Source organism: Meles meles, chromosome 8 (assembly GCF_922984935.1).
Source record: "Meles meles chromosome 8, mMelMel3.1 paternal haplotype, whole genome shotgun sequence".
NCBI lineage: Eukaryota > Metazoa > Chordata > Mammalia > Carnivora > Mustelidae > Meles > Meles meles.
Genome location: NC_060073.1, coordinates 17858451 through 17879486, shown reverse-complemented (window position 1 = coordinate 17879486; position 21036 = coordinate 17858451). Strand labels below are relative to the sequence as shown.

Below are 21036 nucleotides of genomic sequence, written 5' to 3'. Positions count from 1 at the left end.
GAGTCTTGGGTCAAATTGAGCAAAACTAAGCTGATGTGATTTAGTGCAATCTGTGACCATTAGCTGAGCTCATTATGTGGTATCTGCTCAGCCACTTCAACTGTTTGTTGCTTCGAGGTGTCAGGGCAAATACCTTTCTTTCTTTCTTTCTCTCTCTCCCTCTCTTAAGATTTTATTTATTTATTTGACAGAGGGAGACACAGCAAGAGAGAGAACACAAGCAGAGGGAATGGGAGAGGGAGAAGTGAGCTTCCTGAGGAGTGTGGAGCCTGATGTGGGGCTCGATTCTGGACCCTGGGATCATGATCTGAGCTGAAATCAGGCGCTTAATGACTGAGCCACCCAGGCGCTCTGGGCAATTACCTTTTTTTAGTGTTGTGTAAATTGCACATTTACATTCATGGTGAAAATTCACATTTCATTACTACTAGGTTTTACTATCAAATCTGGTGAAATTCCTTCATGAGACAGTCCTGTTGGGAAAGCTTCCCTGGGAGCAGGTGTTCATAGGAACATCAGTTTGAGATATGAGGTGGTGTATTGCTGAATCTTTACATTTCCAAGAGCAGCAGACAACAGTATTCTCTCATCACTCCGTCTGTGTCCAATATGATGCCACATCTGCCTGTGACTGTAGCATGCCTTCATCAGTACACTTCTTTTCTTTTCCTTTCTTTTCTTTTCTTTCCTTCCCTTTCCTTTCTCTCTCTTTTAAAAAAAGATTTTATTTATTTATTTGAGGGAGAGAGAGCACACAAAAAGGGGAAGTGGGATAGGAGAAGCAGGCTCCCTGCTGAGCAAGGAACTTGAATCAGGGCTCAATCCCAGGACCCTGGGCTCATGACCACAATGAAAGGCAGATGCTTAACTGACTAAGCCATCCAGATGCCCCCACTTTTTTTTAAGGTTTTATTTATTTATGTGGGAGAGAGGCAGAGAGTGAGAACAAGCATAGGGGGAAGGGCAGAGAAAGGGGTAGGTAAACTCCTCTCTGAGCAGGGCTTGAAGCATAGAGGATCTCCCTGTAAGATGGTTCCAGCACATTGTATACAAATAGTCTGGTTTTTGATCAGTCTGTTAGAGGTATCACAATGGTGAAAATCATGTCTGCCAGATTCCCTGCCACAGTGGAGTCCGCTAGGAAATAAGACCCAGATATCTGTGAATAGCACTAAACTTGTAGTAGGCATGGTGTTGCAGGGGAAGAGGTGCAGGCATGGCCCCCTGCCAGGACCGCTCTCCAGGAACCACCACAAGGCTCAGCACCCCCACTGGCCCCATCCCAGCCAGGGAGACCAACAGTGACTGATTGTTGTTGTAGTCAAACACTTGTGGCCTTCCCCAGAAAATTCCATCCTTCTGGTTTCCCAGGCCAAAAACATGGAAGTCCAAAAAATTGATAATATCACAGCTCACACGTAAACTGTTAGAAAAACATTTTTTTTGCAAAATATACCAGAATATGATCTTTTTTTTAACCACCAAATCTCCTTCTATCTTGTTATGAGGTGCCATAATCTCTCACATAAATAATAGTAATGAACTCAGAATTGTTCCTCCCTCCACTTTTGCTCTGCTAAGTCTATTTTCAGCACAGCTCACATATCTGCTTAAAACCCTGCAGTGATTCCATTTTGCTCAGAGAAAAGGACCAAATGTTTACAATGACTTGATGTTCTATTGTCCCTTTGGCCTCTTCTGGTACTTCATACTTGCTCCCTTAGCTGCAGACATACTGGCTGGCTTTCTTGCAATTTCTTGGATATCAGGCAGGCTTTCCCTACTTAATATATGGGTGCATGTTCAGTAGCATAATCTCTCCTCAATGAGACCTTCCTTATGCTTATATAATACCAAATTACTTTTAGCATGCCTTATCTTTGTATTCTTTTTTGACTTTCCTTTTTTTTTTTTTCTTTTTTCCTTTCAGAGAATTAGTGGGGTGGGGCAGAAGGAGAGATATAGAGAAAATCTTAATCAGGCTCCATGCCCCTTGTTGTTTCTGTACATTGTCTCTATTCCTTTCTGGTATATGTTACTTTTGGGCTCTCTCTTCACACAAAGGATCCCCTTTAATAGTTCTTGAAGGGCTGGTTTAGTGATCACAAATTCTTTTAGTTTCTGTTTGTCTTGAAAACCCTTTATCTCTCCTTCTCTTTATCTCTCCTATCTTATTCTGCTTCTATGATAACCTTGCTGGATAAAGTATTCTTGGCTGTAGAGTTTTTCAGTTAGCACCCTGAATATATCATGCCCGTCCTTTTCTGGCCTGCCAGGTATCTGTGGATAGGTCTGCTGCCAGTCTATGAAGTTTCTGCCCATGTAGGTTAAGGAACTATTGTTCTGAGCTGGTTTCAGGAATTTTGCTTTGTCTCTGAAATTTGCAAACTTCACTATTATATACAGTAAGGTGTTGACCTATTTTATTGATTTTGAGGGGTGTTCTCTTTCTGTCCTGGACTTGAATGTCTGTTCCTTTGCTCCCAAATACCTAGTGCCCCTCTTTTTCTTTCCTCTTTTTCTGGGACCCCAATTATACTAATATTGTTTTGCTTTATGGTATCACTTCTCTCGAATTTTTTCCTTGTGATTCAGTAGTTGTTTATCCCTCTTTTTCTCAGTTTCTTTATTTTTTATCATTTAGTCTTTTATATCACTGATTCTCTCTTCTGCCTCATTTATCCTGACAGCTAGAGACTCCATTTTTGATTGCATCTCATTAATAGCCTTTTTTATTTTGACCTGATTAGATTTTAGTTCTTTTTTTTTCTCCAGAAAGGGATAATCTGGTGTCTTCTATGCTTTTTTCAAGTACAGATTGTATCTTTTTTTTCAGATTTTATTTAATTTTATTTGACAGAGACAATGAGAGAGGGAATATAAGCAGAAGGAGTGGAAGAGGGAGAAGCAGGCTTCCTGCTGAGATTTAGAGATGTTTCTGTCATAGAATAGTGGGGATATTTCCTTTTTATGCTAGACAGTTCTAAGAGTAGCAGTAACAAACTTTCTGCTGATATTAAAAACCTTCAGAAAAGTCTAACTCAAGCTTTCTAGGAAAGACTGGCTACTGTGAAGTATCTTCTCTCCCCATAGATCCTGCAGTGGAAAGCCAAGTAGATGTACTTGAAGTACAGTTTAAATGTTGCAAACACACTGCACATGATTCATCTTCAAAATAAATCAGAATTGCAAGAGAAAAAACTATGATCTCTCTATCAGAACTCATCTCTTTCTGTTTAAGAAATAAGGTAAGTTTTCAAGCCCAACTAAAGTGTGTCCTTTTCCTTGCCTTACATTAGGGACTGGGTATTTCTGGCCATTGTCATCATTTAGTTCTGTCTCCTGAGAAGTGTGAAGTTCCAGAAATGTATTTCTCTCAATGATGAGAAGATTCTGATGTGTCAGGGTTCCCAGCTTTCACTGGCTTCTGCTTGATGCAGCACTGTCTCAGGTGTAATTCTTATTGAAAGTGGGGTCCATTGAAGGGGCAGAGATATAGTCTCCTCTGTTGGTGGATTTCTTATTTGCAAGGTTGAAGGTGTACTGACCACATATAATTGGCATGCATTGATACTGTTGATACCATGATTCTATGATACAATGTTCTTGGTTGTTCTGATATTAATGATACTCTTGACTGCCCAAACCCACTGTCACCTATGTACTATATTTTCTTTCTGCTTTTGGAGTAAGGAATGATATATGGAGAGGATGAATGAGAAGCATACTCTATAGCAAAGTCCAAGGAGGAAGCACTCTTTAGCAAGGTTCTTTACTGGGGCTTTATATTTAAATATAAATATAAATTATGGTCTCTTTTTTGACACGTCCTGAATTTTCCATCCATTTGATAGTCAGGACATGTACTGGACATGCCAACGGTTTTCCTCCTTACCTATTTATGGTTTCTGGCTTTATATTGGCTCCACCATTATGGTTGTAGTCTGATGTTTTACAGGGCATTGTAGGGTGGAGTATACAACAAGAAGAAGTTGCCATGGAGCACAAAAGCTACAGATCTGGTACTTGTTTCTTTTTGACTGCTCTCTGCTAAACTACCTGTCAGCTTAGCCTCAACTGCACAAAATAGAACAGTGTGAAATTGCCTTATGAGATATGAAGTCAAATGAACAAAGATATAAAAGCAAAAAGAAATAAGGCTATAATTAAGGGTTGCATGATTCATTACACACATACACACACACATCCATTTTACCAGTGGAAGGTCCTTAGCAAGAAAGTGGTTTGGGAAAACGTGGAAGGCTTTTTTGAGGAGACTGTATCAGAAGCTGTTACTCTGTGCACTGTAATGGTGGAGAGTGGAGGCTGTTTCAGGGGCAGGTCATTTAAGCCCTATGAAATATTGAAACTTTGGTGAATGAAATGGTGTGGGCATTTATATGAGGGACAACAAGTTTCAGGTGTGGCTGGAGTATGCATGCCCAGAGGCACTGGGAAGAAAGGTGATAAGGAAGATTGTGGCACAGTGTTTGAGGGCTCTGGAAGTCATGGAGAGTATTTTAGCCATTACAATTGAAAGTCACTATAGCTATTTTATCATATTTATGACCCATCATATTTTTAAATGATTACTTTTCCTTTTCAAGCTACAGCAAGGAGGTAAAAAGAGAGAGAGGGTAGAGAAGGAGAAGAGGGAGTATGTAACATTGTGTCTTTTCTTCCTGTTTAGAAACTTAGAAAGTCCACTTAATGAATTCTAGAATTGGCCATTTATAATACTCAATAGATATTATATACTCAATATAATACGTTTATGAAATACCAACCTGCTTTTGTGGTGTCTATGAACTAATATTGCTCACAATGAAAACTCGCATAGATTCCTCACTCAATGTCTTCTTTCTTTCTTACACAAAATAATGCAAGAAATTTTATTTAGAATTTAACAAATACTAGACATTGTGTGAAAAGAATTTTTATCTTCTGTGTTTTGGGAATCTGAGATGACCCTACTTTTAGTGAAAAGCAGTGAAAATACTCTGTATGATATTATAATGATGGATGCATGTCATTAACATTTTTCCAATTCCATAGAATGTACCACACCAAGAGTGAACCCTGGGGTAAACTCTGGCCTCTGGGTGATGGTGATGTGTCATGGTTAAATGATCAGTTGTGACAAATGTGCCATTTTGGTGGGAGATGCTGATAATGGCAGGGAGTGATATCTGTGTGGAGGCAGGGACTATATGGGGACTCTGTACTTTCTTAGACTTTGCAGTGAATCTAACACTGCTCTAAAAAAAGAGTCTTGACAGCAACAACAAAAAAAGACAAAACAACGGAATGATTGTTATTAACACTGAGGGCTGCTGTGGGTGTTCACTACCCATCCTGCCCCACAGACAGCTGAGAGTGAGCACTTCTGGTCCTTCACTCTGAGGGGATGTGACAATTCTGAAGCCACCACAGATTCATTTTATTGGGGATACAGCAAATGCACTTGTATGCTTTCCCCTGAGTTTCTCAGTTCAGGGGATACAATGATGGATGTCTTCAGTGCAACTCATACATCTTGAAGGACGTACATAAGCACTTCATTACAGATAAGCTCCAAGTCCAATGGGACTACATTAAAAAAAAAAAAAGATGACTAAATTTTGTTAAACAACTAAATGATTTTACAGGGCATTTGAGTGACTCAGTGGGTTAAGTGGCTGCCTTTTGGTCAGGTTTTAAACTCAGGTTCCTGGAATCTAGCCCTGTGTGGGGCTTCTTCCCTCTCTGTCTGCTGTTCTTTCTATTTGAGTGCATGCTCTCTCTCTCCCTCTCTCTCTCTCTCTCTCTTACTCTGTGTGTCATGTAAATAAATAAAATGTTTGAAAAAAAAAACCCAACCAAGTAATTTCGTTCTTAGGTACTGAATAAATCTTAATAAAATCAGCTCCTATATTCTGTATGTCCCCAAATTTTATATTTAACCACAAGAATATATTCAAACTTCATAACCTGGCTTTCATGGCCTTTGGCTGGGAGGAAAACTTGATTTTCCCAAGTTCTTCCACTATGACTTTAGAATATGTGTAGAGGTTTATATTGACCTCTTTGCCCTATCATTTCTACTAGCACTTTGATTTGATTTCTTTCATCTCAAATACTCTCTCCCTCTGTTTATCATATCATATCTTTGGATAACAAACTACAACAAAGGGCCTATTTTATTTCTACTTTCTCTCATCATGGATCCTACATAATGGAGCTGTTACATGCCTTTTCTCTCCCCCACTCTTTTTTTGTATTGTATTTATTCAAGACATTTGGAGATGCCATTCCCAGGTTCTTGTCACCATGAGCAAATCAGCATGATCCACAGTAATGATATGATTTCAGCGAGCCAGCAAAGGAAATTTGCGTGTAAAACTTGTGCCGCTCTATTACAGGTAAATGATCAGGGTAGATTAACAACTCTGAAAGTCGATATTAATAATCATAATGGATAATTGATACTAATAATCATAGTGCAATAACCATTGCAATTGCAGGGAGTACAGACCTGCATCTCCCATGCTTTGTGCGTACTAAATTATTTAGCCTCCATAGAAATCCTACAGAGTAGGTTATTTCACTCTTAATGTTTACAGGTGAAGAAAGTGAAGCACAAAGATATCAAAGGACATTGTTAAACATTGCACCATAGTGGGCAGTTGGGTGGGGTATGAATCTAGGCTGTGTGACCTCAGCCTCCATGCACTAGGTGCTAACAGAGGAGCTCACCTACCTCTCTCCTCTTCTTTACAATTCCTACATCTCAGGGAATCTGGTTTATAACCTGTCTTTCTTCAGTTAAAGTTAACATGATTATGAATTTTTCACTACCAATCTATCCTTTGGGAATTTGTTCTCTTCTCAGGCAGATGGTTTATATTCTTCTAAGACCAATCACAAAGTGCCCTACATAATGAATAATTTCATCTACATTGATTTTAAAACTCATATTAAATAATTTCAAACAGGGGAGCATTTTATGCATTCTTTACAATAACTCCAGATACTTGTGATTCAATATTTAAATAAAATGTAATTGTAAAATTATGAGAGAAGAGCATAGATAGTACAATTTTAAAATGTGTTGAAAAGAGACTAAATTAAAATGGGGAAATTGAGAACTTGGACTATGTGAAAAGAAAAATGTCACAGAAAAAGAGAAAAGTTAAAATTTTAATAGTAAAAGAGGCAGAGCCTAGGACTTACATAGTACTTACTTATTATGCAACTATTATGCAATATTATGCAATTAAGTTCTTAGTTATGCATGACTCCAAATATCTTACTTATTACTTACTTCTTTTTTTTTAAGATTTTATTTATTTATTTGACAGAGTTCACAAGTAGGCAGAGAGGCAGTCAGAGAGAGAGGAGGAAGCAGGCTCCATGCTGAGCAGAGAGCCCCATGCAGGGCTCGATCCCAAGAGCCTGAGATCATGACCTGAGCCTAAGGCAGAGGCTTAACCCACTGAGCCACCCAGGCACCCCTTATTACTTACTTCTTATGAGCCAGATTTTTTTTCTCATTTTATCTGGAGAGGTACCATGATTATGTTTAACATTGCTTTTTCAAGGCAGTTAATACTAGAGATGGTATTTGAGCTCAAGGCATCTGATTCTAGCAACTGTGTTCTTGGTCAAGAATGTAATTATTTTGCTAGATTAATACCTATTCCAGATAAAATATCAAGATTGCAAAATATAAACTGACAAAAGATGAAAAATTCTCAGAAGAGCAGTATTTTCTTAAAAAATATAGTAAAAATGTAAAATGTGGTTTGTGGTAAGAAGTATATGCACATAATAAAATATATTCTTTTAGAAATCTTAACCAAGTAAGAAAATAAGGCAAAGTGACAAAATAATTGTTCTGTTTGTCTGCATATTCATCAGCATTTCTACAATATCATCAACCTTGAAATACTGGCCGTACTTGTATATAGAAAACAGTAGAGATACACGTGCAAGGATGATACTGACAGAATATTTCTAAAAGGACATATCATAAAGCAAAAGGAGTTATATCTGGAGAGTAGGATGATAGATTCAATATTGTGGAGACAGATTTTAATTTTCTTCTCTTATTCTTCTGTATACTTGGAAGAACTAATGATAGTCATGAATTATTCTGCAATAAAACGAAAGCTAATAAATGGACACAAAATACTAAAAAACATTTTAGTAATTATCAATAGCAATGATAATCTCTAGTGTGTGGGACAATATCCTGTTATCATATATCAATTATTCAAAATTGTTATTTGTGAGAGTATAAATTGGAAGCAATATCAATATCCCAATGGACAAAGTGTCAAATAAATGTCATTTAGAAAAATTTATACAATGTCACATAATTAAATAAAAAAAGTAGGGAAGTATAGTAGTATGAGAAGAACTGTATAATAATTTCAAATCAAAATCAGAACAGAAAATGATATACAATTTTAATGAGAAATATGCTAAGAGCAGAACATGAAATAGAAAAATCATGATGTACTATATTAGAATAATGAAATATTTTCAAATGATATTTCCAGAAGAATTATCCTGGGGAATCCAGGGTAAAAAGAAACATATAGATCAAAACACTAGATTAGATGATAGACTATATTAGATTATAGGCATTGTTAGGATTTTTATACCACATTGAATGCATATGCAGAGATTCTCCATGTTCTCAAGTTCAATTTAAGAGTATAGTACAGAGGGTAAACAGGAGTTGTCTTCAGTTTTGGCAACCTCAAAATTCTCCAGACATTTGTTACATAAGGACCATCAATGACGTTGACATTGAACACAAGAGACGTAATAAAAGATTGTCAATATAGATTTTTGTAAAGCATGTTTCAACCACGATACTGACAGGGTAGATACGAAGGAGTTAAGAACCCACACATGAGTGAACTGAAGTGAGAATATTTTCTTCAGGAAGGATTCTCTAACAATATCAGTGCTTAATTATATTGGAATGATGTTTTTCAGATTTCAAAGTACATAGATAAAAAAACATAGTACATGAACTATATGTGTGTATATGTTGTGTAATTTCTTTTTAAACCATACGGAAACTTAGGGTAAGGTAGGACAAGTATTTGACTCCATTTTTCATATGAAAGATACATTTCAAGGCATTTAATTCACTTGACCAAGGAAAGTACAAGTTCTACCATGTTCTATGTTGGTAGGAATCAAAATTTTAAAAGACATTTAAATTTGATTCTTCAAATGCAAAGGTTTTGATGCAATGCAGTTAGTTTCTGAATCTATAGATGGATATGGGAAAGGCTTGGACTTCTATAAATTTATAGAAAATTATAGAGGATTAAAGGCAGCTGGAGGTAACATAACATGGAACAAAAAGAAGGAATTCCTTGATCAGCCCTCTAGTCTTCCCATGATGTCACGTCATTTCTTCTCTTTGCAGATTAAACCCTTGTCAAGTGAACCTTACCTGCAGCCACTAGTATGGCGATGAATAGCAGTGTGACTGAATTTATTCTGTTTGGGTTGACACAGGATGCAGGAAAGTGGAAAGCAATATTTGCAGTCTTCTTGATGTTTTACCTTGCCACACTGTTGGGGAACTTTCTCATTGTAGTGACTATTAAAACAATCAGGACCCTTGGGGGTCCCATGTACTTCTTTCTATTCTATCTGTCCTTTGCTGATGTCTGCCTCTCTACAACCACAGCCCCCAGACTGATTGTGGATGCCCTTTCTCAGAAGAATACCTTTTCCTACAATGAGTGCATGACTCAGGTCTTTGCAGCCCACTTCTTTGGGTGCATGGAAATCTTTGTGCTCATCTTCATGGCTTTTGATTACTATGTAGCCATTTGCAAGCACTTGCGATTCACAGCCATCATGAGCCACCACGTCTGCAGTGTGCTGGTGATTCTGAGCTGGGTAGGATCCTGTATCCCCTCTTCAGCACTTTTCCTGGTTTTGAGATTTCCCTTCTGTAGCCCCAGTGTATTCTATCCCAGTGCTCAGTTTTGTATTCCTGAATATGAAGGGAATGGAAAGCGTCTTCAAATGGAAACCCAGAAGAATTTGGAAAAGGAGAAAAGAAAAAACTTTAATTGGTTGGAGACATAAAAGTTTTGCAAATACTTGATCAAATCAAACCACAGGAAACTACGTCTTGAAAAATCATATTGATGGGAAATTGCCAAACCCTGGTGAGAACAGAGAAGCAATTCTATAGGGTCATGAACTTTCAGGGAAGCTTCTTTAAATTGCAGTTGGAAATCAAGGAGGAAACTTTTCTTTTTTTTTTTAAGATTTTTATTTATTTATTTGACAGAGATCACAAGTAGGCAGAGAGGCAGGCAGAGAGAGAGAGGGGAGGAAGCAGGCTTCCTGTGGAGCAGAGAGCCCGATGTGGGGCTGGATCCCAGGACCCTGGGATCATGACCCGAGCAGAAGGCAGAGACTTTAACCCACTGAGCCACCCAGGTGTCCCAAGAAGGAAATTTTGCTTCTTTACTTTTTTCCTGGAGATCATGTGAAAGATTGATAAGTAGTGGGGAACATTCTCTACCTTGTCAGTCAGAGTTACTCTTCCTCTCCCTCTTACATGTCCAAGTAAGACTTGGGAACACACTTCACATGTTGGGTAGCCATTGAAGGGGCTTTTCTCTGTGCAGTATAGGAGATTGCCATCACCAGAATTTTCAAGAAACTGACAAATGGTGAGATTTATAATGCACATTTTTGCATTTTCAGAGAGGATTTAAAGTATGACGTAGTACTTAAAAGAATGGTGTTGTTGTCCACCTACCATGTTTAATGCAAGCATGAGTCTATCACTTAGCTGTGTACTCCTGGACCAGCTATTTAACTTTTTTCACCCTAAATCTTCATTTTTAATGTAGCCCATATATGAAAGTCTCAAAGGATTTGGAAACAAAATAATTCACGTGGCATTCAAAGGACAGCATTTCACACAATAATATGTGATCAGTTGCTATTTAGCAACTGTTAGAATGCAGACATTTTTTAGAGGGTTAGGAGTACCTAATACATCAAAGCTAATGGAATTAGAACTTATTTAGTTTTTCATCTTCAAGTTAAATCCAAATGCTGATGAAATACAACATATACCTATTTTGGTCCTAGTCATGTAATCCTATTATTTATTTGTTTATTTATTTAATATTCACATTCATCATTCATCTGCTAATGCTGTCCCCATCGTGATATTTTAGGTTAAAAGGTGAACTTCCTTGTGGCTGTAAGGAATACTGGTGTACAAGAAGGCAATTTCAGTGTTGTTTACTATTTACAATGTTACTATATATAATACACAATTCTATAGTCCCACAACAAATGCCTAAAAAATGGCACAGGGAAGTTCCTTAAGAGCAAGCAAGTTTCTTATTCAAGCCACAGAGCAGAGACTTCTGATTTTAAATATGTCCGCCTAATCATCTTTAAGTGCATTTGAGGCCAAAAGTAACATTAGATTTCTGTCTCAGAATATTTCAAGAACATTTAAATGGCTGAATCTTCGCACTGAATTTGGTGCTGGTTGTTGGGGTTTGTCTCTCTTAAAGTGAGCTTAATCGCTAAGACAATAGGAAAAAAAAAAAAAAAAGCTCAGGCATCCCGTAGGGAGGACACAGATGATAAGAGAGAAAGTTTTTTATTTTTATTTTTTTCAATTCCAGGACTAGTAGGAGTATAAAACATTTAGGGGAATCAGCAGAGAAATATTGAAAAAGATAAAGGTGAACTAAGTAACACATATTTTCCCAATTGTAGGAAATAGACTACATTTAGTTAGATAGACAAAGAATAAATCTTTTTATTGCTAAAGTAAATAATGATCCTGATTAAAAATACAGTGGATTTTAGGGAGGATAATTAAGAATGGAGTTTTAACCTATTCTTTTAATTAGTAATAACTATATATATATTTAAAAGACGTTCATATGTGGCTAATATGTACTAGTAAGTGCATAAAATCTCAAATGTAGCCTGAAATAGGATTACAGAACATTACTTATAATGGTGACCATACTATTAGTTCCTCATATAGTTTTGCTTGTTTGTTTCTTTTTTCCTCAGTGTCCTCTGCCATGGAACTAATGGATATGGATATAAGCAAGATGTCAGAGAGAGAATTCAGGAGAGCAATCATAAAGTCAAGAGCTAGGCTTGAATAAAGTATTAGTGACAATATAGAATCTGTAAGGGCAGAAATGAGATCCAATCAGGTCAGATTTAAAAATGTTATGAATGAGTTGCCGTTTAGGGGCATGTAGGTGGCTCAGTGGGTTTAGCCTCTGTCTTTGGCTCAGGTCATGATCTCAGGGTCCTGGGATCATGCCCTGCATGGGGCTCTCTGCTCAGTGGGGTGCCTGCTTCCCCCTCTCTCTCTGCCTGCCTTTCTACCTACTTATGATCGCTCTCTGTCAAATAAATAAACAAAATCTTTAACAAAAAATGAGTTGCATTCTAAACTGGATACTCTAACAGTCTGGGTAAATGAAACAGAAAGAGAATCAGTGATCTAGAAGATAAGCTGAGGGAAAAGAAGGAAGTTGAGGAAAACAAAGATAGGCATCTAGAAGCACATGAAGAAAGAATTGGAGAGATTAATGATGAAATGAAAAGTCCCATTATCAGAATTCTTGGGATTCTCATATAGTTTTAAAAATATACTTGAAAGTTGAAACAGGAATTTCTATTATTTTCAGAATGATTGAAGGTAGAATTAGTTTTGTGCCAAAATGAGTGGGAAGGAAATAGTGGGCAAAGCAGTGAGTGGGGAGGCAAAATTCCGCAGGTCACAGCCCAGGAGATGGTCCACAGTTCCGTTTACAGCCACAAGGGTCCTTGAGCAATCTCTGGTGCACCTCCAGTGTACTGAAGAGTATGGCTATTGAGAAAAGGTAGACCTTTGAATCTTTGGGAGAGTTTGGACCATGATACATCTATTTATGAAAAGCTTATAACAGTTTAACATGTTTAGTTTAAGAAGCTATGTTATCTTATCATGCTAGTTCCACTTACACAAATTAATTATACTGGACACATGATAAAATGATTCTCAAGCCCCCTCTCCTTTTTTCTGAACTGCTAAGTTGATGGAAAAAGATGTCGGTGTGGATTTGAAGATTTTTAGGGGTGTCTGGGTGATCCATTGGCTTAAGCATCTGACTGTTGCTTTCAACTCAGGTGGTTGATCTAGTGTCTTGAGTTCATGCTCTGCCTTGACTCTGCATTCAGCATGGAGTCTGCTTCAGATTTTCTCTCCCTCTCCCTCTGCCCCTCCTGTTCATACTTCTCTTGAGAATAAATAAATCATCTTAAAAAAGTAAACTTGCTTTTTATTTTAAATTTCATACAGTTCTGCCTAGATACTTCCTGAAAATAAAAGTCTATTATTTTTGTATGTTCACATCTTGATTTTAGATTATATTAACACATCTGTATAAATAGGCAGAGTTACTATGCATTTGTTGTTTTTCTCTTTTCACATGTTATAAAAATGCTTCACCATTCATGTCCTCACACTATTAATTATTGTTTCAGTGTCAGCATCAGGTGCTATCAATCTGTCATAGTCTGAATTACAGAAGCATCTTCCTATTGATGACCACGTTAGATATTTCTAAATTTTCACTCTCATAAATTACATGACATCATCTTCCATTATAAAAGTTATACCACCCTATTTCACTTTTCAAATAACCTTTAGGGTGGGAGTTACTACTATAAGGAACACAAACATGTTTGTCATTCTGGAAATAAGGCAAAGGTATTTTCCAAAGGTTTGCAAGAATGAAGCAGTTTCACTGCAACTTTAGGATTAGTATATTTTTAAAACCTATAACTTAAAATAGAACCACATATTTACCTTATGATGATCTAGAGTTTCAAGCTTACTGTGTGTGTAGACAGTGCTTAAAAATAATGCAAAATTGTTCATAAATTGTATCTGTAAGTAATTGGACATTATCTTCTGATTCTACATTCATTTGTTCTGTGTTCTTCATCAGAAGGCCTCACCCAAACATGAACAAGGGAATCAGAAGACTTAAACCTCTACAGCTGAATGGAGATTTGACGGGCCAACCTGCTCTTCATCTTGCAAGGAGAGGAAAGGTCTTGTTCCTTTCTGTTGACACAGTGGGAAATACTTGGGTGTTAGAATTAAATTTTCTCTATTAACATCCCAGATCTAGCATCTGTTCTCAAGTTTAACTTTGTATGCATGAGATTCCTATCAGAACAATAAGGATAAGACCTAACATAGACTGTATCCTAGGCATTGGCCCAGAACATTTTTTTTTTTTTGGTATTATTTAACTTAGTCAACATGGCAACACTCTGGTATAGGTATTTTTTTTTTTTTTCTTATAAACTCCAGTTCTTATTTGAAAACGATGAAGAAACAACAACAACAACAACAACAACAACCAAACAACTCAACACATGGATAATTGTTCTGTGTTTGTATGGAGTTTCCCATGTATCTTTCTCTTTTGCAAGGTATGAATGAACTCATCTTAAAGGCCACATTCATTTCAGATGTTTAAAGAAATATTTGTAGAGTAGCCATGATTTGCAAGTGCCTCTTAACCTGAATGTTATTTTTCTGTTTGCAGGTCAGGCAGACTCCTAGCAGGGATAGCATGCAAATGCCCTCTGCTCCTCTTCTGTGCTCATGGGTGGACGTGATGACTGCAGTGTTATGCTCCTTTCCTTAGAACCCTTACCAGCAGTTCACTCCAGGAAGCCACTGCTAAGTGACTAGAGGTGGTAACTGAGATAAACTATTTCTCCACAGGTGGGTACCTCCTTTCCCCTTTATTGAAGCTCTGGCTATTTTAAAGTATTTAATAATACTTTTTCTCCTCCTCAATTCTTCCTGACCTTCCACTACCACCTTCAACAAATTTGAATTTTGTGTTTGTAGTGACACTAGAAACACAGAAGATAATTTTTCATGTGGACACACTGACTTCTTAATGATGACTATATCACTTTACACTGCTCTGAAGCACATTTTTCTTTCCATAATTGTAGACTCTACATGTTCCTTCTGGCAGCTTTGAGCTTTCCCTTGGAAATTATGCAAAACCAAAGCTTTGTAACTTGAGTTTGTCCTCCTGGGGCTTTCAAAAAGTCCTAATGTTCAGAAAACAGTATTTGTTGTATTTTTGTTTGGATACATTGCAACTGTCGGGGGCAATTTGCTAATTGTGATGACCATCAGCAGCAGCCCAGCACTCCTGGGCTCCCCATATACTTCTTCTTGTCTTTCCTGTCCTTCCTGGATGCCTGCTTCTCCACTGTCATTGCCCCCAAGATGATTGTGGACTCCCTCTATGAGAGGAAAACCATTTCCATTGGAGGTTGCCTGACCCAGTTCTTTGCCAAACACTTCTTTGCTGGGGTGGAGGTGATTGTCCTCACAGCCATTGCTTATGACCACTACGTGGCCATCTTTAAGCCCCTACACTACACAACCATCATGACCTGGAGGCTCCGTGACATTCTGATGGGTATAGGCTGGATGGGGAGTTTTTTACTTTCCATGATAAAATTTTTCTTTACTTTCTAGGTGCCCTCTGTGGCCCCAATACCATCAATCACTTCATGTGTGATTTGTACCCATTACTGGAGCTTGCCTGCACTGACACTCACATCTTTGGCCTTGTGGTGGTTGCCAACAGTGGGTCTCTCTGCATCATCATACTCTCTTTGTTGCTTGTCTCCTATGTTGTCATCTCTCTGAGAACTCATGAAGGGTAGTGTAAAGCTCTCTCCCACTGTGGATCTCATGTCGCTATTGTGGTTTTTTTCTTTGTCCTCTGCATATTTGTGTATGTAGGACCTGCATCTGTTTTCTCCTTTGACCAAATGGTGGCTATCTTTTACACCATTCTAACTCTGTTGCTCAATCCTTTGATTTACACTTTCAGGAATAGGGAAATGAAAAATGCCTTAAAGAAAGTGTGGAACAGACTGATGGTGGTTCGTAGAGACAAAAGGAACATTGAAGTTTAAAGAAGTTGTGAAGAATAAAAGTCAGATATTAGGACTTCTGAACAGGGAATTTTAATGCAGGGGCTCATTCATTGGGTGTTCTTGTTCTCCAGGCCAAGAAATCTTACAACATTACTGTGCACATCATATGAACATAAAAGAGATTTAGACTTATCCTTAAGAGATGTGGATTCTAGTCTCAGTTCTGTTACCAATTAGCTGTGGAAACTTTGTGGGGTAGTTCACTTCACTGGTTCTCAGTTCCTCATGTTTCAGTAGGATTAATAAGAACACATGAATATTTCTTCTGTGCTTTCTCTGAGCCAGGGATTCATTCTTTTCCTATGTTAGATATTTTAAGATTTACAGAAGTCTTTTAAAGGTATGTCTTCATATTCCCATTTAATTAATGGGGATGTTGAGGTTCTAAGAACTTAAGTGACACACCAAAAATCATTTTCAGGATTCTTCCAGTCCATTTGTAATAAAAGAGGCCAAATGTTGGGGTATGATTTCCTCTCAGACATTTCTGTGAGATACCAGGACTTGCAGCTTGCTGGTTACCACTAGACCTTTTGGCAAGAGTGCAAAGCATTGTGCAATCTTTTGTGAGGACCTCTCACCTCCATTCCTGTCTCTACCTTCTGTCCTTTCCCTGTATCCTGCATGGCTCACCTCATCCCCCTTGAAGGTGCCTAGCAGACAGTGACACACCTGGCAGGTGATTCTTGGACCAGAGTGCTGGGTAGTAACATGATTTTCCATGGGAAAGTAATTTTTAATGCAGTCTATATAATCTTTAATAGCTTATAACTATTCTCAGGCAACTTTCTGTGTGGACATGAAGAATGGCACATATCTTTCTGTGTGGATATGTGGAATGGCACATATCTTTTTTTAAAGACTTGTGTATATGTTATGTATGGATACTTGTATGTATGTATGAATGTATTTATGTATTTGAGAGGGAGAAGAGAGAAAAAGTAGGGGGAGGAGCAGAGGGAGACGGACAAGCAGACTCTGTGCTGAATGCAGGGTCTGACACAGGGCTCGATCTTATGACTTCAAAACCATGACCTGAGCTCAAATTAAGAGTCAGAGACTTAACTGATTGAACCATCCAGTTCCCTATGTATGGCACAAACATTTAAAAAGAAAAAGAAATACAGAAGACATGTATTCAAAAATTCCTTCCCTTTCCTTCTTTCCTTTCTTCCTCTCTATATTGACTTAGAAATGTAGTTATGATTTGAAAAGGGAGTACTGAATATTAATTTTAAAAATTTTATATATATATATATATATATATATATATATATATATATATACATATATATATGGGACACCTACGTGGCTCAGTCAGTTGAGTGTCTGACTCTTGATTTCAGGTCAGGTCATAATCTCATGGTTAAGAGTTTGAACCCTGTGTGGGGTTCTTCACTGGGTGTGGAGCCTGCTTAAAATTCTTTCTCTCCCTTCCCTCCCCCCCGCCACAACTACTGTGCTCTCTTCTCTCTAAAATGGTATTCAAAAGAAGAAAGAAAGATGAAAGAAAGAAAAAAAAAGAAAGAGAAATTTTTATTCCCGGTTGACTTTTCCTAAGAGAAAATTGGAAATTAAAGAAGGTGCTTAACATCACATAGCAGTTAATGATGAGGGTAAGGCTCATACCTGTCTACTTCAACGACTTTCATGCTTCTAGAAGAGATGGGCTTAAGCAACACTTATGGAGAAGTAAACAGACTTTCCTCTCCTGCAGTTCACAGTGAGTTGAAGCTAACTAATTGGCCCCAAAGCATGTGTTTGCCCATGGACCATCTGAACAAGGTGACACATTGGACATCCTTTGGGACTGGGTTGGGAGTAATGGTTTTCCTGGAGTTCCTGAGGCTGGACGCCTGCCTTAGGCATTTGTAAACTTGGGTGAGAGTTGCCATAAATATGCAGTGCTGTGGAAGAAATCAGTTACTCATATGTTTTCCAAAAGAGCAACTCTGGGAAAAGAGGCAGCTACGAAGGAATTTCTCTCTTAGAGTGCAGGGATAAGGTTCTTTCACAAAGTTTTGAGAAACTGAATTAAGAAATTTCTCGTTTTTATGAACATCTCCCCTACTTCAATCTAGAGATTGTTGTTTTTGTCTAAATTAGTGTTTTGGGGGAGGAACTGTGTGATGTAGGGCCACATGCAGAGTCCCCTTTCTGCATAAACTATCTACATCCCATCACCTCTTGTGATAAAAACATTGATAAATCTCAGTGAAGTATAGCTTGCATGTTTTATTCAAGCCTCATATGACTCACCCTATAGTAAATTGAAGTTGAAGATACGAAAAAATTTACTCTACTGGAAATCATCTATTTCCTCATAAGCAAAGAGGTAAGTTTTTCAGTCTGTCTGAGATAGTTTCTTCATATTCCCTTGTCAAGACTGATCTGATGCAATCTATACTCAGAGTGTCTTCTAACAAATGATGAAGTTCCTGGACACTATTTCCACCCATGGGGTGTTGAGGTAGTTAAGGCTTCCCAAACCTTTTCTGGCCTCAGTGCAAGACTTTCCTACTTTCAAATCATATCTGCTTAATGTAGGGAAGTGGTAGAGTAGGAAACTTCAGCATGGCTTTGAGGCCAACTTGGGAGCAGTTTCTATTTTGGGGAGCCCCCTGATTTGAAAAGTTTTAGGTCAGTGGTGATGCTTCTAAGCTGGGTATAACTAAGAGTGCACTTTCTGCACACTTGGGTTTTGAAGACCTTGTTAATCCCCTGCTTATGACTCACAACTGCAACTTCTGTCTGGTTTTGGGGTGAGGGATCATGTGGTGGTCAGAAAGAAAGAAGCTGAACTCGCCAATGAAAATTCAAACAACCCTCTCCAATATTTTTATTCACCTCCTCTCTTTTGTATGTCTTTTCTGTGTTCTCCCCTAACCCTTCTCTTCCTGGTGTCTCCTCACTCTCACTGTCCTCTCTCCTACTCTGACTATACGCTCTCTTTGTCTTGTCTTCCTCTTCACCATTATTCATCTGGGTATCTAGTTTTTCCGTTTCCTCGTCATGCAGTTTACAGAACCTGATTTTTACAGAACTGGAAGTTAAGGTATCAGATGGCATCCTTCTCTGATCTTTCAGGATTTGCCTCCTCTTGAATGCAATCTACATGCTGATAGAGATTTGATGTTTTATATGCTGTGGAGGGTGAATACTAGAGAAAGAAAACGTTATCTAGTAGCATACTATTCCTGCTTTAGCTTGACTGTGCTGTATTCACAGAAACTTTCTGGATCACAGGTGAAACTCTGCATACAGTTTTTTCTGTACACAAAGCAAGGGGCCACACTGAACTTGCAAGAAAATGTGAAGGTCAATAAAACTAAGAAAAGAGGAATATTGTTTAAATGATATTTGAAGATTACAGAACAAGAAACATATATAATCTGGGATTGACTAATTCAATTGTTTGTATAATATATATATTAAATATATATAATATATACATATTAAATATATATATTTTATATATATATTAAATATATACATATATATGTATGTATTTAATAAAGCACATATTAATAGAAGAGATAGAGGTAGAAGTCTACTGACCTGGGAAAACCAAGAGATGGCTATTGGTACCAATGTAATTTGAAATGTAAAATTTCAACAGGTAAATAGTAAAAATTAAGATTAAAGAAAAGAAGAAACTTGCTCTATTACTGTGAAGTCCCCCAAAATCTGATAGATAAGACAGTCTGGGAGTATGAAGGAATGGTGATTGAATTCAGTGATAGAAATATGAGTGGTGGTGTTGATCTCATATAATGTGCATATCTTATAAGTGCTACTTTCTAGTCTTGATGCCCAAAATCTTCTTTTTGCTTATTTCAAATAAAACAAGATAAGCTACATCACTTGGCTTTTCTGATTGTCCATTATCTGCCCCTAAACTTCTCTATTACAACCTTTTAAGTCACCCAGATGCCCCAGGAATCTAATGTTTTAAAACAAAATAATCATTATTTTTTTTCTTTTCTAATGCTGTCAGAGACCATTGGAACTTTCAATCACAGCATGTAGTTATAACATCTCTAGTTTATCATACAGCACAAATATTAATTTAACTACATGGCAAATGAATTTTAAGTTTTATTTAGATATGGAATTTTATTAGGGTAAATAGGAAATTTATATTCTACTTAGGGAAAGTGAGAATAAAATTATGGCATACTTGAATTTCAGAGAACTGTGCTGGAAAATCCAGTTTACATATTTAAGGCCAATACTTCACTTCTTTATCATTTTTGAAATTTTACTGACCAACCAATTGATAATTAAGTGATCTTTATTCTTTTGAAACCAAAATTCACTTGCAATTATCGCATATGGTTTTATGTAATTCTTATATCAGTAATGATCTTATCTAAAGGTATGTTATCCTTCTGACTTGGTTGAAAAGAGGCTAAGGAAATATTTATATGCCCCATTACATAGATTGAAGATATGAATATGTACTTAGTACATATTGGTAACTACTTTGTTTTGTTATTGATTCATTGAAGGATTGTCAATTTATCAGAAAGAGCTTCTCAAAACTCATACTAAAATAAATTCTAGATTATTTGACATCAATATTAAAATGTGCAGAAATATTGTAGGCAGAATAAAAATAAATTGTACTAATTTCCTAAATTGAAGTAATAGAAGAAGGTATAATTATGGCTATCGTGAAGCTGAATTAGGAAGTAATTTCTTCTTAAAACATAATCCAAGCAAGGTACTAAAGAGGTCAGGAATAATAAATGCAAACTGGTGACCAAATCTAGAAATGTTTATTTTAAGAGAGAGTCTCCAAGTGTATATGTTTCAAAATTATAAGGGATAATCTTTTTCCAGTAATTGAGCTACATGTACATTGTATGCACATCAAACACATAGGTATATACTTAATAAAGTATCTATTAGGGTATCTAATTGTCAGATGAAGAAAAATCTTCAAGACCTTAAAGTGACCTGATCAAGATCATACAGCAAAGT

At 37.2% G+C, this 21036-nt stretch overlaps 1 pseudogene; it reads left to right on the top strand.

Moving 5' to 3' along the window:
* The first annotated feature begins 15091 nt into the window (after positions 1-15091).
* On the top strand, positions 15092-16029 carry LOC123947976 (annotated as a pseudogene).
* Positions 16030-21036: the final 5007 nt, after the last annotated feature.